This window comes from Coregonus clupeaformis, unplaced genomic scaffold (genome assembly GCF_020615455.1).
Source record: "Coregonus clupeaformis isolate EN_2021a unplaced genomic scaffold, ASM2061545v1 scaf1545, whole genome shotgun sequence".
Lineage (NCBI taxonomy): Eukaryota > Metazoa > Chordata > Actinopteri > Salmoniformes > Salmonidae > Coregonus > Coregonus clupeaformis.
The window spans coordinates 9673-21012 of NW_025534999.1; the positions used below are offsets into that span (position 1 = coordinate 9673).

General features: G+C 39.5%; 1 pseudogene; it reads right to left on the reverse strand.

The window, feature by feature from the left end:
- Positions 1–1076: 1076 nt before the first annotated feature.
- On the reverse strand, positions 1077–10729 carry LOC123487226 (annotated as a pseudogene).
- Positions 10730–11340: the final 611 nt, after the last annotated feature.

An 11340-nucleotide genomic window follows, 5' to 3' on the forward strand; every position in this document is an offset into this window, starting at 1 on the left:
GAACCAAACATTTAATTTATCATGCCAATAAAAACAACAGCTATACATTTTGATAGCTTGTGACCGGGAACTTGTTCATCATTCATTGGATCTTAATACCAGTTAATAACCATGTAAATACACTGTAACTGAGCACATGAAATAGTTTTGCTAAATTATAGGTTATTTTAAACAAGAAATCCACAATCAACCCACGGGATTATTGTCATCAATGATGGGCTATGACTGCATCACCACCATGCTAAGTGCAGTATTACCATTACCTTGACCAGGTCTGTTTTTCCAAAAATATATAAATTAGCCTACTTGATCTGTACAGATTTATAATAACATTCAAAATAATACACCAGAGAGCTGCAATTTGGGAAAGCAAGCGCACCAAATATCGAACTGCTTGTTGTGTTGCGGCCATCTAAATAGAATCCATGGAAGATTGGAACCTCTAACCCTGGTAATTTGACTGGTAAACTCATGAGTACACTCCACAATGGCTGCCAGTCTAACTTCAATGGACACAACCGTTCTAGGATTCTATTTCTGTCAGTGAAGAGCAGCTATAGGCCTTTCGTAAATGTCTAAATACAATCGGCGGGAAAAACGTAGTTTGAAAAGCAAATGACTCCTGCTGAAAAGAGAACACTAATCATCTGCAGAAGCTACCAAATGTTTTCCTCAACAATTTCAATATTAAACGAACAGCACCATCACTGGTGAGTGGCCTCACATATATTCATGCTACTCTTTATCATTGGGTAAGCAGTGCCACTGGATATTTTATTTAGTGAGCCTATTATGTAGCCCAAGGTTTCTTAAACCATGGGTCGGGTCCCAAAGTGGGCCCCTGGGCATGTGAGAGGTGGTTGCAGTTATGAGAATGCATCTATAATCACACACTATATCTTCTAACACCTACAAGATATTAGGAATTAGGCATTAGGTTCCACTAACGCTATGTTCTCATAAAATTATACAAACTCACTTTACTATCTTCTACACTTTAGTAAAACTATATTACAGTATAACACAATATTATTTAATAACTTGAGTTAACATGCTAATAACAGTGTAGCCCTTACCGTGACTACTCTGTGGGCCTCGGTTTGACTTACCCAGTGTTAGTGGTTGCATTAGCTTTAGCTCTTTGATATTGTTGCTTGCCACGGTCTTGCTTTTGCAACCATTCGATGTTCATGTACACAGACTTCAGGAGGCAATGAGCTCGTTGGGCACCCTTTGTCCTGCAGGATTTTTAATGGGTGGGGTCTCGTAGAAATCATGACACCTGGGAAGCAGTTGCAGCTACCGCTGAGATACATCTCACAGATGTGGAGCCTCTGTGCATGTCTCGCCATCCTGGCATTTGCCATACTCTCCAACACCGTTGTTGTAGTTGTGGCACACCTAGCAGAAGGAAAATGTTTGTACGAGAAAAAATATACACACAAACACACATACATGCATGCACGCACACACATACATACAAAAAAATGTAGCTGCACGCATGACTGTAAGTCGCTTTGGATAAAAGCGTCTGCTAAATGGCATATTGCTTATTATTATACACATGTACGTATGAGCACACACACACACACAGTATTCCATTTATATTTATGCACACTATGGCATAAAATTGGAGGAATATTAGCTTAATTTAGATCATGATCACTAAACACAACACCTTAACCAGACAGAGTATACTTTTGCGATAGGGGCCTGCAGTGTTGACGTACTGGTGGTAAGAGGAAGCCATCATTCTGAAGCAGCAGAGTGCACAGCTCAGATCTGTTCAGTTCCTCCAGTCCGTGTTCTTTCAGGATTCTGCTGTTGTACCCCGAGGTCAGGTCATGGTTGAAGCGACATCCTCCTCTGTAGTCAAAAGTAAACATTTTCTTGATACAACCTTCCATCACACTGGGCACAAACTGGTTGAATCAACGTTATTTGTCAACGAATGTGACATGAAATCTACGTAGAAAATACACTGAGTGTACAAAACATTACTGAACACCTTCCCTAATATTGAGTTGCACCCCCGCCCTCAGAACAGCCTCAATTCGTCAGGGCATGGACTCTACAAGGTGTCGAAAGCGTTCCACAGGAATGCTGGCCCATTGACTCCAATGCTTCCCACAGTTGTGTCAAGTTGGCTGGATGTCCTTTGGGTGGTGGACCATTCTTGATACACACGGGAAACTGTTGAGCGTGAAAAACCCAGCATCGTGCAGTTCTTGACACACTCGAAACCGGTGCACCTGGCACATACTACCATGCCCTGTTCAAAGGCACTTTAATATTTTGTCTAGCCCATTCACCCTCTGAATGTCACACATACACAATACGTCTCAATTGTCTCCCAAAGGCTTAAGTCTCTCCCCTTCATCTACACTGACTGAAGTGGATTTAACAAGTGACATCAATAAGGGATCATAGCTTTCACCTGGATTCACCTTGTCAGTCTATGTCATCGAAAAGCTGATGTTCCTAATGTTTTGTGCACTTGGATTTGAAAAGTAGAGGGGAAATTTCAACATAGACAAAGCTTGTATAAAATATGTTGAATTTGGACCTTTGAAACAACGGGTCAGATCTTCAACGTTATATTGACTATCAAAAGAAACTATAGACTGGGCAGCATCTCCAACTGGAGAATTGATCCATCTAAAGCACCTTTTGGTCTCCTACAGGATTTTAACCAAGCCCAGCCCACCTGCACAGCTTTGATATTTGTCACTGACTACTACCAATGTGCTATTGTGAGAATTATTATTAAGATCTCTTAATAACCAAATAGATTCTACTGTTGCATCGAAGTAATTCTGCAGGTTTAACAGAGCAAAATAAATGTTACCTTACTTTAAAAGTCATATATAATCTAATAGGCCTATGTAGCATTTGCGAAATCAACAACTATTGTTTCAATTCAACCCAGGGTTCAACAAAAAATAGACAAACACATGTAGGCCTAGGGTTTCAAGCTTTGGTTGATTTCAAATGTACTCAAGTTAATAATTAATATGTTGATTAACGTCTCCATCTCAACCAAAAACCTAAGTTAAAGATTAGACAAAATCAAATCAAACTACATTTAAAGTTTGATTTGATTTAGTTCTATTCTTAAACTTAGATTTTGGGTTGAGATGGAGACGTGAATCCAAATATATTATTAATTTGTAGACAAACTGGAATTTAAGCCAGATTAAGTCAGTGGCACAAAAGCTACATCTCTTTCAAATGTTGATATTTGGTTGCATTGACATTTCAATATCGCACCTTTGCCAAAGTAAATACCAAGTTAAGGCTATCTTGCAAACCAAGTAACAGTATTTATTTAAGTGATAATGCCCGAGAAGTCGGTGTTTGAGGATATATTGGCACGGTGTTGTTAGGCCAGAGACAGAACGTAATTTTTGAGTGGGCGAATAAATATTGAAATTTCGATCAACGTCTCAATCAAATATTTAAAAAAAACCACATTGAAATGACGTAGTGTGCCCAGTTGGATGCGCCTATAGGCCTATACTTATTCCATTGGAAACAGTAAAAATAGTGATCCCGACACAGTACCCACTGGGCAAAAACTAGTTGAATCCAACGTTGTTTACACGTCATGAAAAAAATATGTAATGTGATGATGTTGAATCAATATGGAAACATTATTTTTCTCACCCAACTTTGAACCTAAACTTAATGTGATGGATTTTGGTTGATTTCCACGTTGAATTCATGTTAGTTGACAACTCAACCAAATGTAAATCAAAAATAGACTTTGAACTGACGTTTTGTTCTCAGTGGGTATTTGATCAGTGCGATGATAACATGCCCAGGCCGTTTCTTACAATTTATTGCAACTTCTAGACCTACATTTTATGAACTTTTTAGCCTAGTGCACAATGGAAAAACTTTTTGAGCAGTGCCTAGAGGGTTCAAGATGTGTTCGAATGCAATGTGTGATTGGGGGAGAATTTAAGCACTGTATGTTAAATATGCAACGAACCAAAAAAAAACATTTCCTGACATAGAGATTAAGCATAATGATTATGACTCTAGATTGCAGGAAAAAGCTGTGATTTCAGTTGTTTGAAAAATGCTACATTCTCCAACATGCCAAAGGGCCTAGCCCTCAGACCACCCCAGAGGTATTCTCATACCTGTTCCCCCTCAGATTTTGGTATGCATGATATGGAAGAGTATTAGGCCCAAGTGAAGACAAAAAAATAAAATATACATTATGGGTGGAGGTACCTGGATTTTTTTCTGGACAGATTGTACTTTATAAACTTGAAATACTTTGAGAATAAAGTAGACATTTGAGAATAAAGTTGAAATGTACTTTTTTAAATAAAGTCAACATTTTATTTTGTGAATAAAGTGGCAATATTTCGAGAATAAAGTGGTAATATTTTGAGAATAAAGTGGCAATATTTTGAGAATAAAGTCGCAGTTGTATTTCAAGATTAAAGTAGGGGATTTGGTTAATAAATGCATACCTCCTGGCTCTCTGTTGCTGTGTGCGCCACCTTTGAAATGTCTGAGTTAGAAGACTGTTGAAACTATACTTTAGAATTGGCTTTAGTAACAAGGAAATCCTTGCTCTTTTAGCACATAACCAAATTATTGTAAGTATTAGGACCTAGAAGAGGTTGTGACTGCCACAGATTGGGTATTTTCATTAGGAAGAACCACACGGACTTGGATTAGGTATTTCATCCAAGTCCGTGTGGTTATAAATAGGTAGAGACGGGTGCGTTAAAACAAACAAACGGCCATAATAATCTAATACACTTGTTCAAACAGGGCGTCACTGCGCACTCACGCTTATCAACCTAATGATCTAATAACTCGCACGCACACTCACAAGTTTCCCCCTGGCAATTTCAGACTATAGGCATACACTCTTCAATGGCCATGGTGGTGTTATGAGCACAAACAAAAAAACTAATCTTGGCACTGTCACTGACCTGGGTTGAGTCGCTGTCACGCATGCCCGCCACCTTGCAAAAAATCAGTGCATAATGGCAACTATAACGACCTTATCCATGGTGCTTTACTAACAGTAGTATTTACCCCTTATCGCAACTATCCTTTTAACGACTATAGGCTAGTAGGCTACGTGAGCACCCTACACCCATTGAAACAAATTATATTGGGATCCTGGAGACCGGGGCTATGTGTGTGCGTGTCCCATGTCAAGCTGTCTCCAAATTTGCTACAACACCGCTACTTTGCATCCCATTATAATCCTATAGCGGCCCACTAGATTGGGTACCCTAACATGTACACTAATCAAATGCGTTACAGTGGGCAAGTGAAAGTAAATTATAGGCCTATCCAACGGCTGCAAGGGAGGAATGAACAATGAAGCAGGGATTTTACGCGAAACGTGTCTGTAAGAGGAGGCAACTCGAGGACCACTCCTGGCAGTGCGCAAAGCAGCTAATCTGAGGGCTGTTTCAATATATTAATATTCATTAATTAACTCCTTTTCTTGACATAATCATTTATCAAATATAGGCCTATTAGATCATCGAGAGGGCCATATAGGCTAGCCTATATAAAGAAATAATCACTGAATCTGACATGACTTGGTTGGTAGTCTAGCTAATATGTCCTTTCACTATCCATCTAATCGGTGATGTCGTCAAGGATGGGAGGAGTGAAGGATGTATAGGCTCCGTTATAGGCTTATTTGTCTCAGCTTATAACGCTAACTTAGGCTACCACTTGTTCACCTTATAAAAGGCTAGTGGCTAGATCTGTTAGGTTATAACAATGGAACGTAAAATTGCTGCTTACACCGCTACACCGGCAGTCACAGTCATGACCGCAGTCAAATTCCACGTGACTGTTGAGTCATGGTAACTAGGCTTCTCCAAAACTGCGCTCTGATGCCGCTGATGGTCATTAGTAGCCTACCAAACTTGCTAACGGCCAGTCGCTAACAGTAGGGGGGTGCATGGGTAAAATCACGGGAAGCCAGAAAAAAGCCATATAACAACCTGTGTTGTGACAATTGCATTTGTTTGCTCTATAACCTGTTAGTTAATATGCTGTGCACCATGATATACTGTATGTAAAGACCAGATTAAGAATTGAGAAAAGTCTGATGGGTGAGAATATTATCAAGTGCTTGTCAAATTGTGAAGAGAGACTGATGAAGTGTGTGCAAGCTTTCATGGACTTTTTTAAAACATTATTAGTCGCATCATTCAGCCTTAGAATGTATTAAAAATCCATATATATAGCCTAACATTTGTATCACAACTAAAGTTGCATAAATAACTTTCAATTAAGGCATATCGGAGGACCTGTTTCCTTGTTAACCGCCTCAACACAGAATAGCCGCATGTGCCCACTTCCCTCTGAAATCAGTTGGAGAAAATATCCTTTCTATTTTATTCAGCTACGATGTTCAATTGTATTGTTCTTTCTTACTATAAAATAACATGGGAATTTTAAGCAAATCTTTCCTGCTAAATTAGTGTAGCCCCCACAGCCACATGGCATAGTCAGATCAGGGCCCTAACATAAGGACGTCTCAGAATATGCTATTCTATTCTTCTGAATAGGCAACATTTTCTTTAGACCTGACTAAAATAAATAATGGATTTATTGTTATGGTGTAGGGCATGCTATATTAAATGGATTTATTTGACTTTTTAACATGTAGATGTTCCAAAGGTCCTCATCAGTGGCTTGTAGGGCTATGCATGGAGTCAGAGATGCTAAACGTCTTTATGTTGATTAATGGTCACCAATTACCATGAGACCGGCACTTATTTGCATGATAATCACCAGCTGATCAATTTGGAGAGCAGCTTGACTTGGGACAAATACATGCATAGCCCCCCGGTCTCCAGGATCCTAAAATAAATCATTTCAATGGGTGTGCTCAGCCGTAGCCTACTAGCCTATAGTCGTTAAAAATATAGTTGTCATAAGGGATCAATACTACTGTTATTAAAGCACCATGGATAAGGTCGTTCATTGTTGACCATTATGACACAGATTTTTTGCAAGGTGTTCAAGTTTCAAGTTTTAATGTCACATGTACAAGTACAGTGAAATGCATTTCTTGCAGCTCTAACCCCCAACAATATAGTAATCAATAACAATGTAATATAAAAAAGAACAAGGTAGAACAAAAAACACATGAGATATAGAAATAAGAAGAACAAGATAAACTAAGTAAGCATACTATATACAGGGTCAGTTCTAGTACCATATTTACAACGTGCAGGGTCCTGGATTGATAGAGGTAGATATGTATGGGGTAAGGTGACAAGGCATCAGGATATATGATAAATAGAGCAGCAGCGTATATGATTATTGTATGTGAGTGGGTGTGTAGAGTCTGTAGTGCAAATGTATGTGCACAGATGTGTGTGTGAGCAAATGAGAGTGAGTGTGTGTTGGAGTATCAGTGTCGTAGTGTGGTAGGGCCCTGTGAGTGTGCATAGAGACAGTGCAAAATAAGAATAAAATACAAAGGTCAACCTCAGATAGTCGGCCAGGCTCAGCCTGCATTTTTACATACTTGAGGCACGTGTTTCGCTTTTCAACTAGCTAAAAGCTGTGTGTGTACTCCGCTTTGTACCACCCTGCACGGTAAAAGCAACGTACGAGTTGAAAATATCGTAGCCTACATTTGATACAATAAATAAGTTGAAATGATGATATCACTTGAGTCATTGCAAATCAATTTGTGCCACTTGTTGCAGCCTACCTGGAGCTGGCAACATATTTAATAAATAGCCTATAACTTCAGTTTGTTGTTGTAGCCTTGTGTTATTATGCAATTATTAATGGAACAATGTTAGTTAATTAAATTGCGAAGTTATCATTTGTGCAATCATGGTACACAACTCAATGTCAGTTTCATTGTGGACTTTTCCTGAAATGAGATGTTGGCCTAGTCAGGGCTATGGGCTATCTGCATCTAGTTCAGCAAACCATGGCAAGTTCAATTGCAATTATAAACCCTGAAATAACAAGTCAAGCAAGCAAATAGGCCATTTATAACAGTTTGTAGTCTTAACATCTGGCACATAATAACACGCACAATTGCCAGAAAATAGCCTAACATTCTTTTTTTCTTTTTTTTAGTTTGTCCAAGTGTTTCTTGCACAGAGATTTCATCACTCAAACTCTCCTGTCGGATTTATCTACAGTTATGCACATGCACAAACTGGATTGTATTTACAGTCCTGAATGCTGATTTACTGTGACAAAACATTTATTTTTACTGCTCTAATTACGTTAGTAGCAAGTTATAATAGCAATAAGGCACCTCTAGACTTTGTGGTATATGGCCCAATATACACCACGACCAAAGGCTGTATCTAGGCACTCTGCAAAGGTTGCCAGCGAAGAACAGCCCCAAGCCATGGTATATTGGCCAGATACCGCTAACCCCTTGAGCCTTATTGCTTAATTATAAACTGGGTGGTTTGAGCCCTGAATGCGACGATTTGGTTGAAAGCTGGTGCCTCAGTGAGTGTACCACAAAGAGGTATGACAAAACATTTATTTCTTACTGTTCTAATTACGTTGGTAACCAGTTTATAATATGAAGTAAGGCACCTCAGGGGGTTTACACGTAGGTTGGCAATATGGCCAATATACCACTGGCTAAGGGCTGTGAACACTTAGCCATGGACCATGTGGCCATATACCACACCTCCTTGGGCCCTTATTGCTTAATCATAGTAGTCAAAACAACTTAAATCGACATCCATTGATGGAAAATGTTTAATAAGGGTGAATTATCTTTCTCTTGCGCAACATATTCTCCTAAGCTCACAATAATCATTATTTTGATGGATAACCGGATTTTGCTTCTTAGCCTATGTTGTTACAAAATTACGTCCAATATTCCTTCCTAATTGCTCCATGTAAAGCAATCCTCTCTTTGCTTAGAAAACAAATGGGGGTCTAGTTTTCAGGCCTAGTTTTCAGGCCTTGTGGGCTGGTTTTGAGGGGTCATTGGTTTAGAAATGCTTGTTCACCTGGCAACCCCTGGTGGTTCTCCATAACACACCAATAACGCCATAAAGCAGGGTTCCCCAACTGGCAGCAACGGTTGTCTTATTTGGCTCCCAAGTTTTCTGAGCATAATAAATAAATAAATACATATTGACATAAAGACTAAAAACACCAGTGTTCCCGAGCCAAGTGATTTTAATTTGAGGAAGTCTGTTCCCAAAGCTATTGCCACGGAGTAATAGAGACATGTGATCGTATACAAACGTAAACTAGATTTGAAATTATTACGTTTTAGTCTAATATTATATCTGTTTGGGATTCTTGCGGTCAATTTGTAGTCAAATGATTTGTAATTATGATCCCTGCCATAACCGCAAATGGAAAGGCTATGTGGAGAAAAGTTCCCCAGTGCAGGCCTTGTGATTACAATAACGTCACCAACAAACGATTGTAAAAACAGTAACACATTTGGGAAGCGTTGAAGTTTAAGCGGCACAATTCCATACCCTTCTCCGACTGAATGGGCAATCTCCAAGCGAGGAATCGTTTACAAAAATGCAAATTCGGCATCCCTGGCAATCGTTGGATCTGCCACAGTCGAACTCCAGTCTTGGCTACCACCCTTTGCTCTCCGTTAAAAAAACAACTAAACAGAGAATTTCGCTCGATTGGTAATTACATCCCGCACCGAGACGGACTGAAGTCAAAAAGGTATTCGCATCTAATTCATCGACGTTCATTGATCCACGATTAGCACAAATAAGTTTAGTTATGGTCGATTCGTCATTTCTTCAACGCGTTAAACAACGTTATATTCTTGACATATGGTTCGGAACTCTGACGAGGAATATGTGTTGAGAAGGGAAGCAGGTGAGTGAATCGAAACCGAAACTTAGTATAACCCTTTATGATCTTTCCTTCTTCTGCAAATGCAATAAAAGCGTTCATATTGCACCAAATAAATTTTGAAAGATCTTGACAGTAGCCAATATATCGTTTTTATATAAATAAGCCTGGAATCTTTATGCATTGGAAAATGTAAATATGTGGGTCTGCCTCTATCGGCTACTGTCTTACTTCTTCTTCTGTGGGTTATATGTTACATCCAAAAGTTGAACTGTTGCCACCAACTGGACGGTTTGAAACCCCCCCAAAATATAAAAAATAAAACCATCCCTACTCAGTGATTCCTAAACAATCCACCCTAATAAAAAATAGTACATTGCCAAAACAAACGAAACTCCCACTTCTTCCTTCTTTTAGTTCTCCATATCTCCCTTCTCAGGCTCTAGGATCTGAGAAGGTGGTACAGCTTTACTGATATTCCATGCAACTCCTTTGGCTGTGAAATCTTTCAGCCCTAGGAGACCGCTCTGCCTAATCACAATGATTTAAATCTTCCTAGATCTTTTCTCCATCTTGGCAGTGGCATTTATCACCAGTTAGCGTAAAGGCCACAAACTCCACCAACCTTTAAAATGTGGATCCTCTCCGGTGTAAGACAACCCCTGCAGTGAAGGCCTATCCACTACCATGGACTCTGGTTGTGCAACCTTCAAACCCTCAACCCTTTTCTCTGCTCTGCATATTAAAATGTTCTGTACAACCCTGACTTTGGCCCACCTCTATTCTCTTTCACCCTTGTGGGCATTCAGAGACGTGGCTTCATGATTCCCACCGCAATTACAACATGTCACATTTTTTCACTTTTATAACACATTATGATATTTTCCCACATCTTGTACATCTCGGCTTCTACTTCTGCGAAACACTTTCCCATGAACAAAAGCTTTACAATGTTCACACTGCATTGGTCTAGGGATAAAGTCTAACTCTGTAGTTGTATACCCTAACCGCACTCACATTAGGGAGAGACTCCATTTAAAAAACAAAATAACTGACTGTTCTACTTTTTTCCCCATTCACTCTCCGACGTGCTTCCAATCACTCCAGGAATCTCTCCTAATCAACTTCCCACGAAACGCCAGAATATAACCCCCCTTGAGGGGTGCCTGTTCCGAAGAGACATACATAACACTTCAAACTTATCAAATTGAATTAAACACACAACACCACGTTCCTTCAGAGTCCACAGAATCACCAAAAAATCTAAACAAGCCCGCCTCTGCGTGACCCCTCACATCCCTTCACTTTACCCAGCTTACACTCTCCACCAGTTTGGAGGAACTCAAATGGTTTCTTCAAGATTCGTACTCTGCTCAGCTGCTCCTTATTAATAAACCGACTCCTACTAGATACGAAGGGGTCATTCTCATCACTGTACCCTACTTTTCTCTGTTTTCCATTTCTTTTGAACAATACTCCAATTCTCCTTAGATTCTACCGCCATTGTATTCA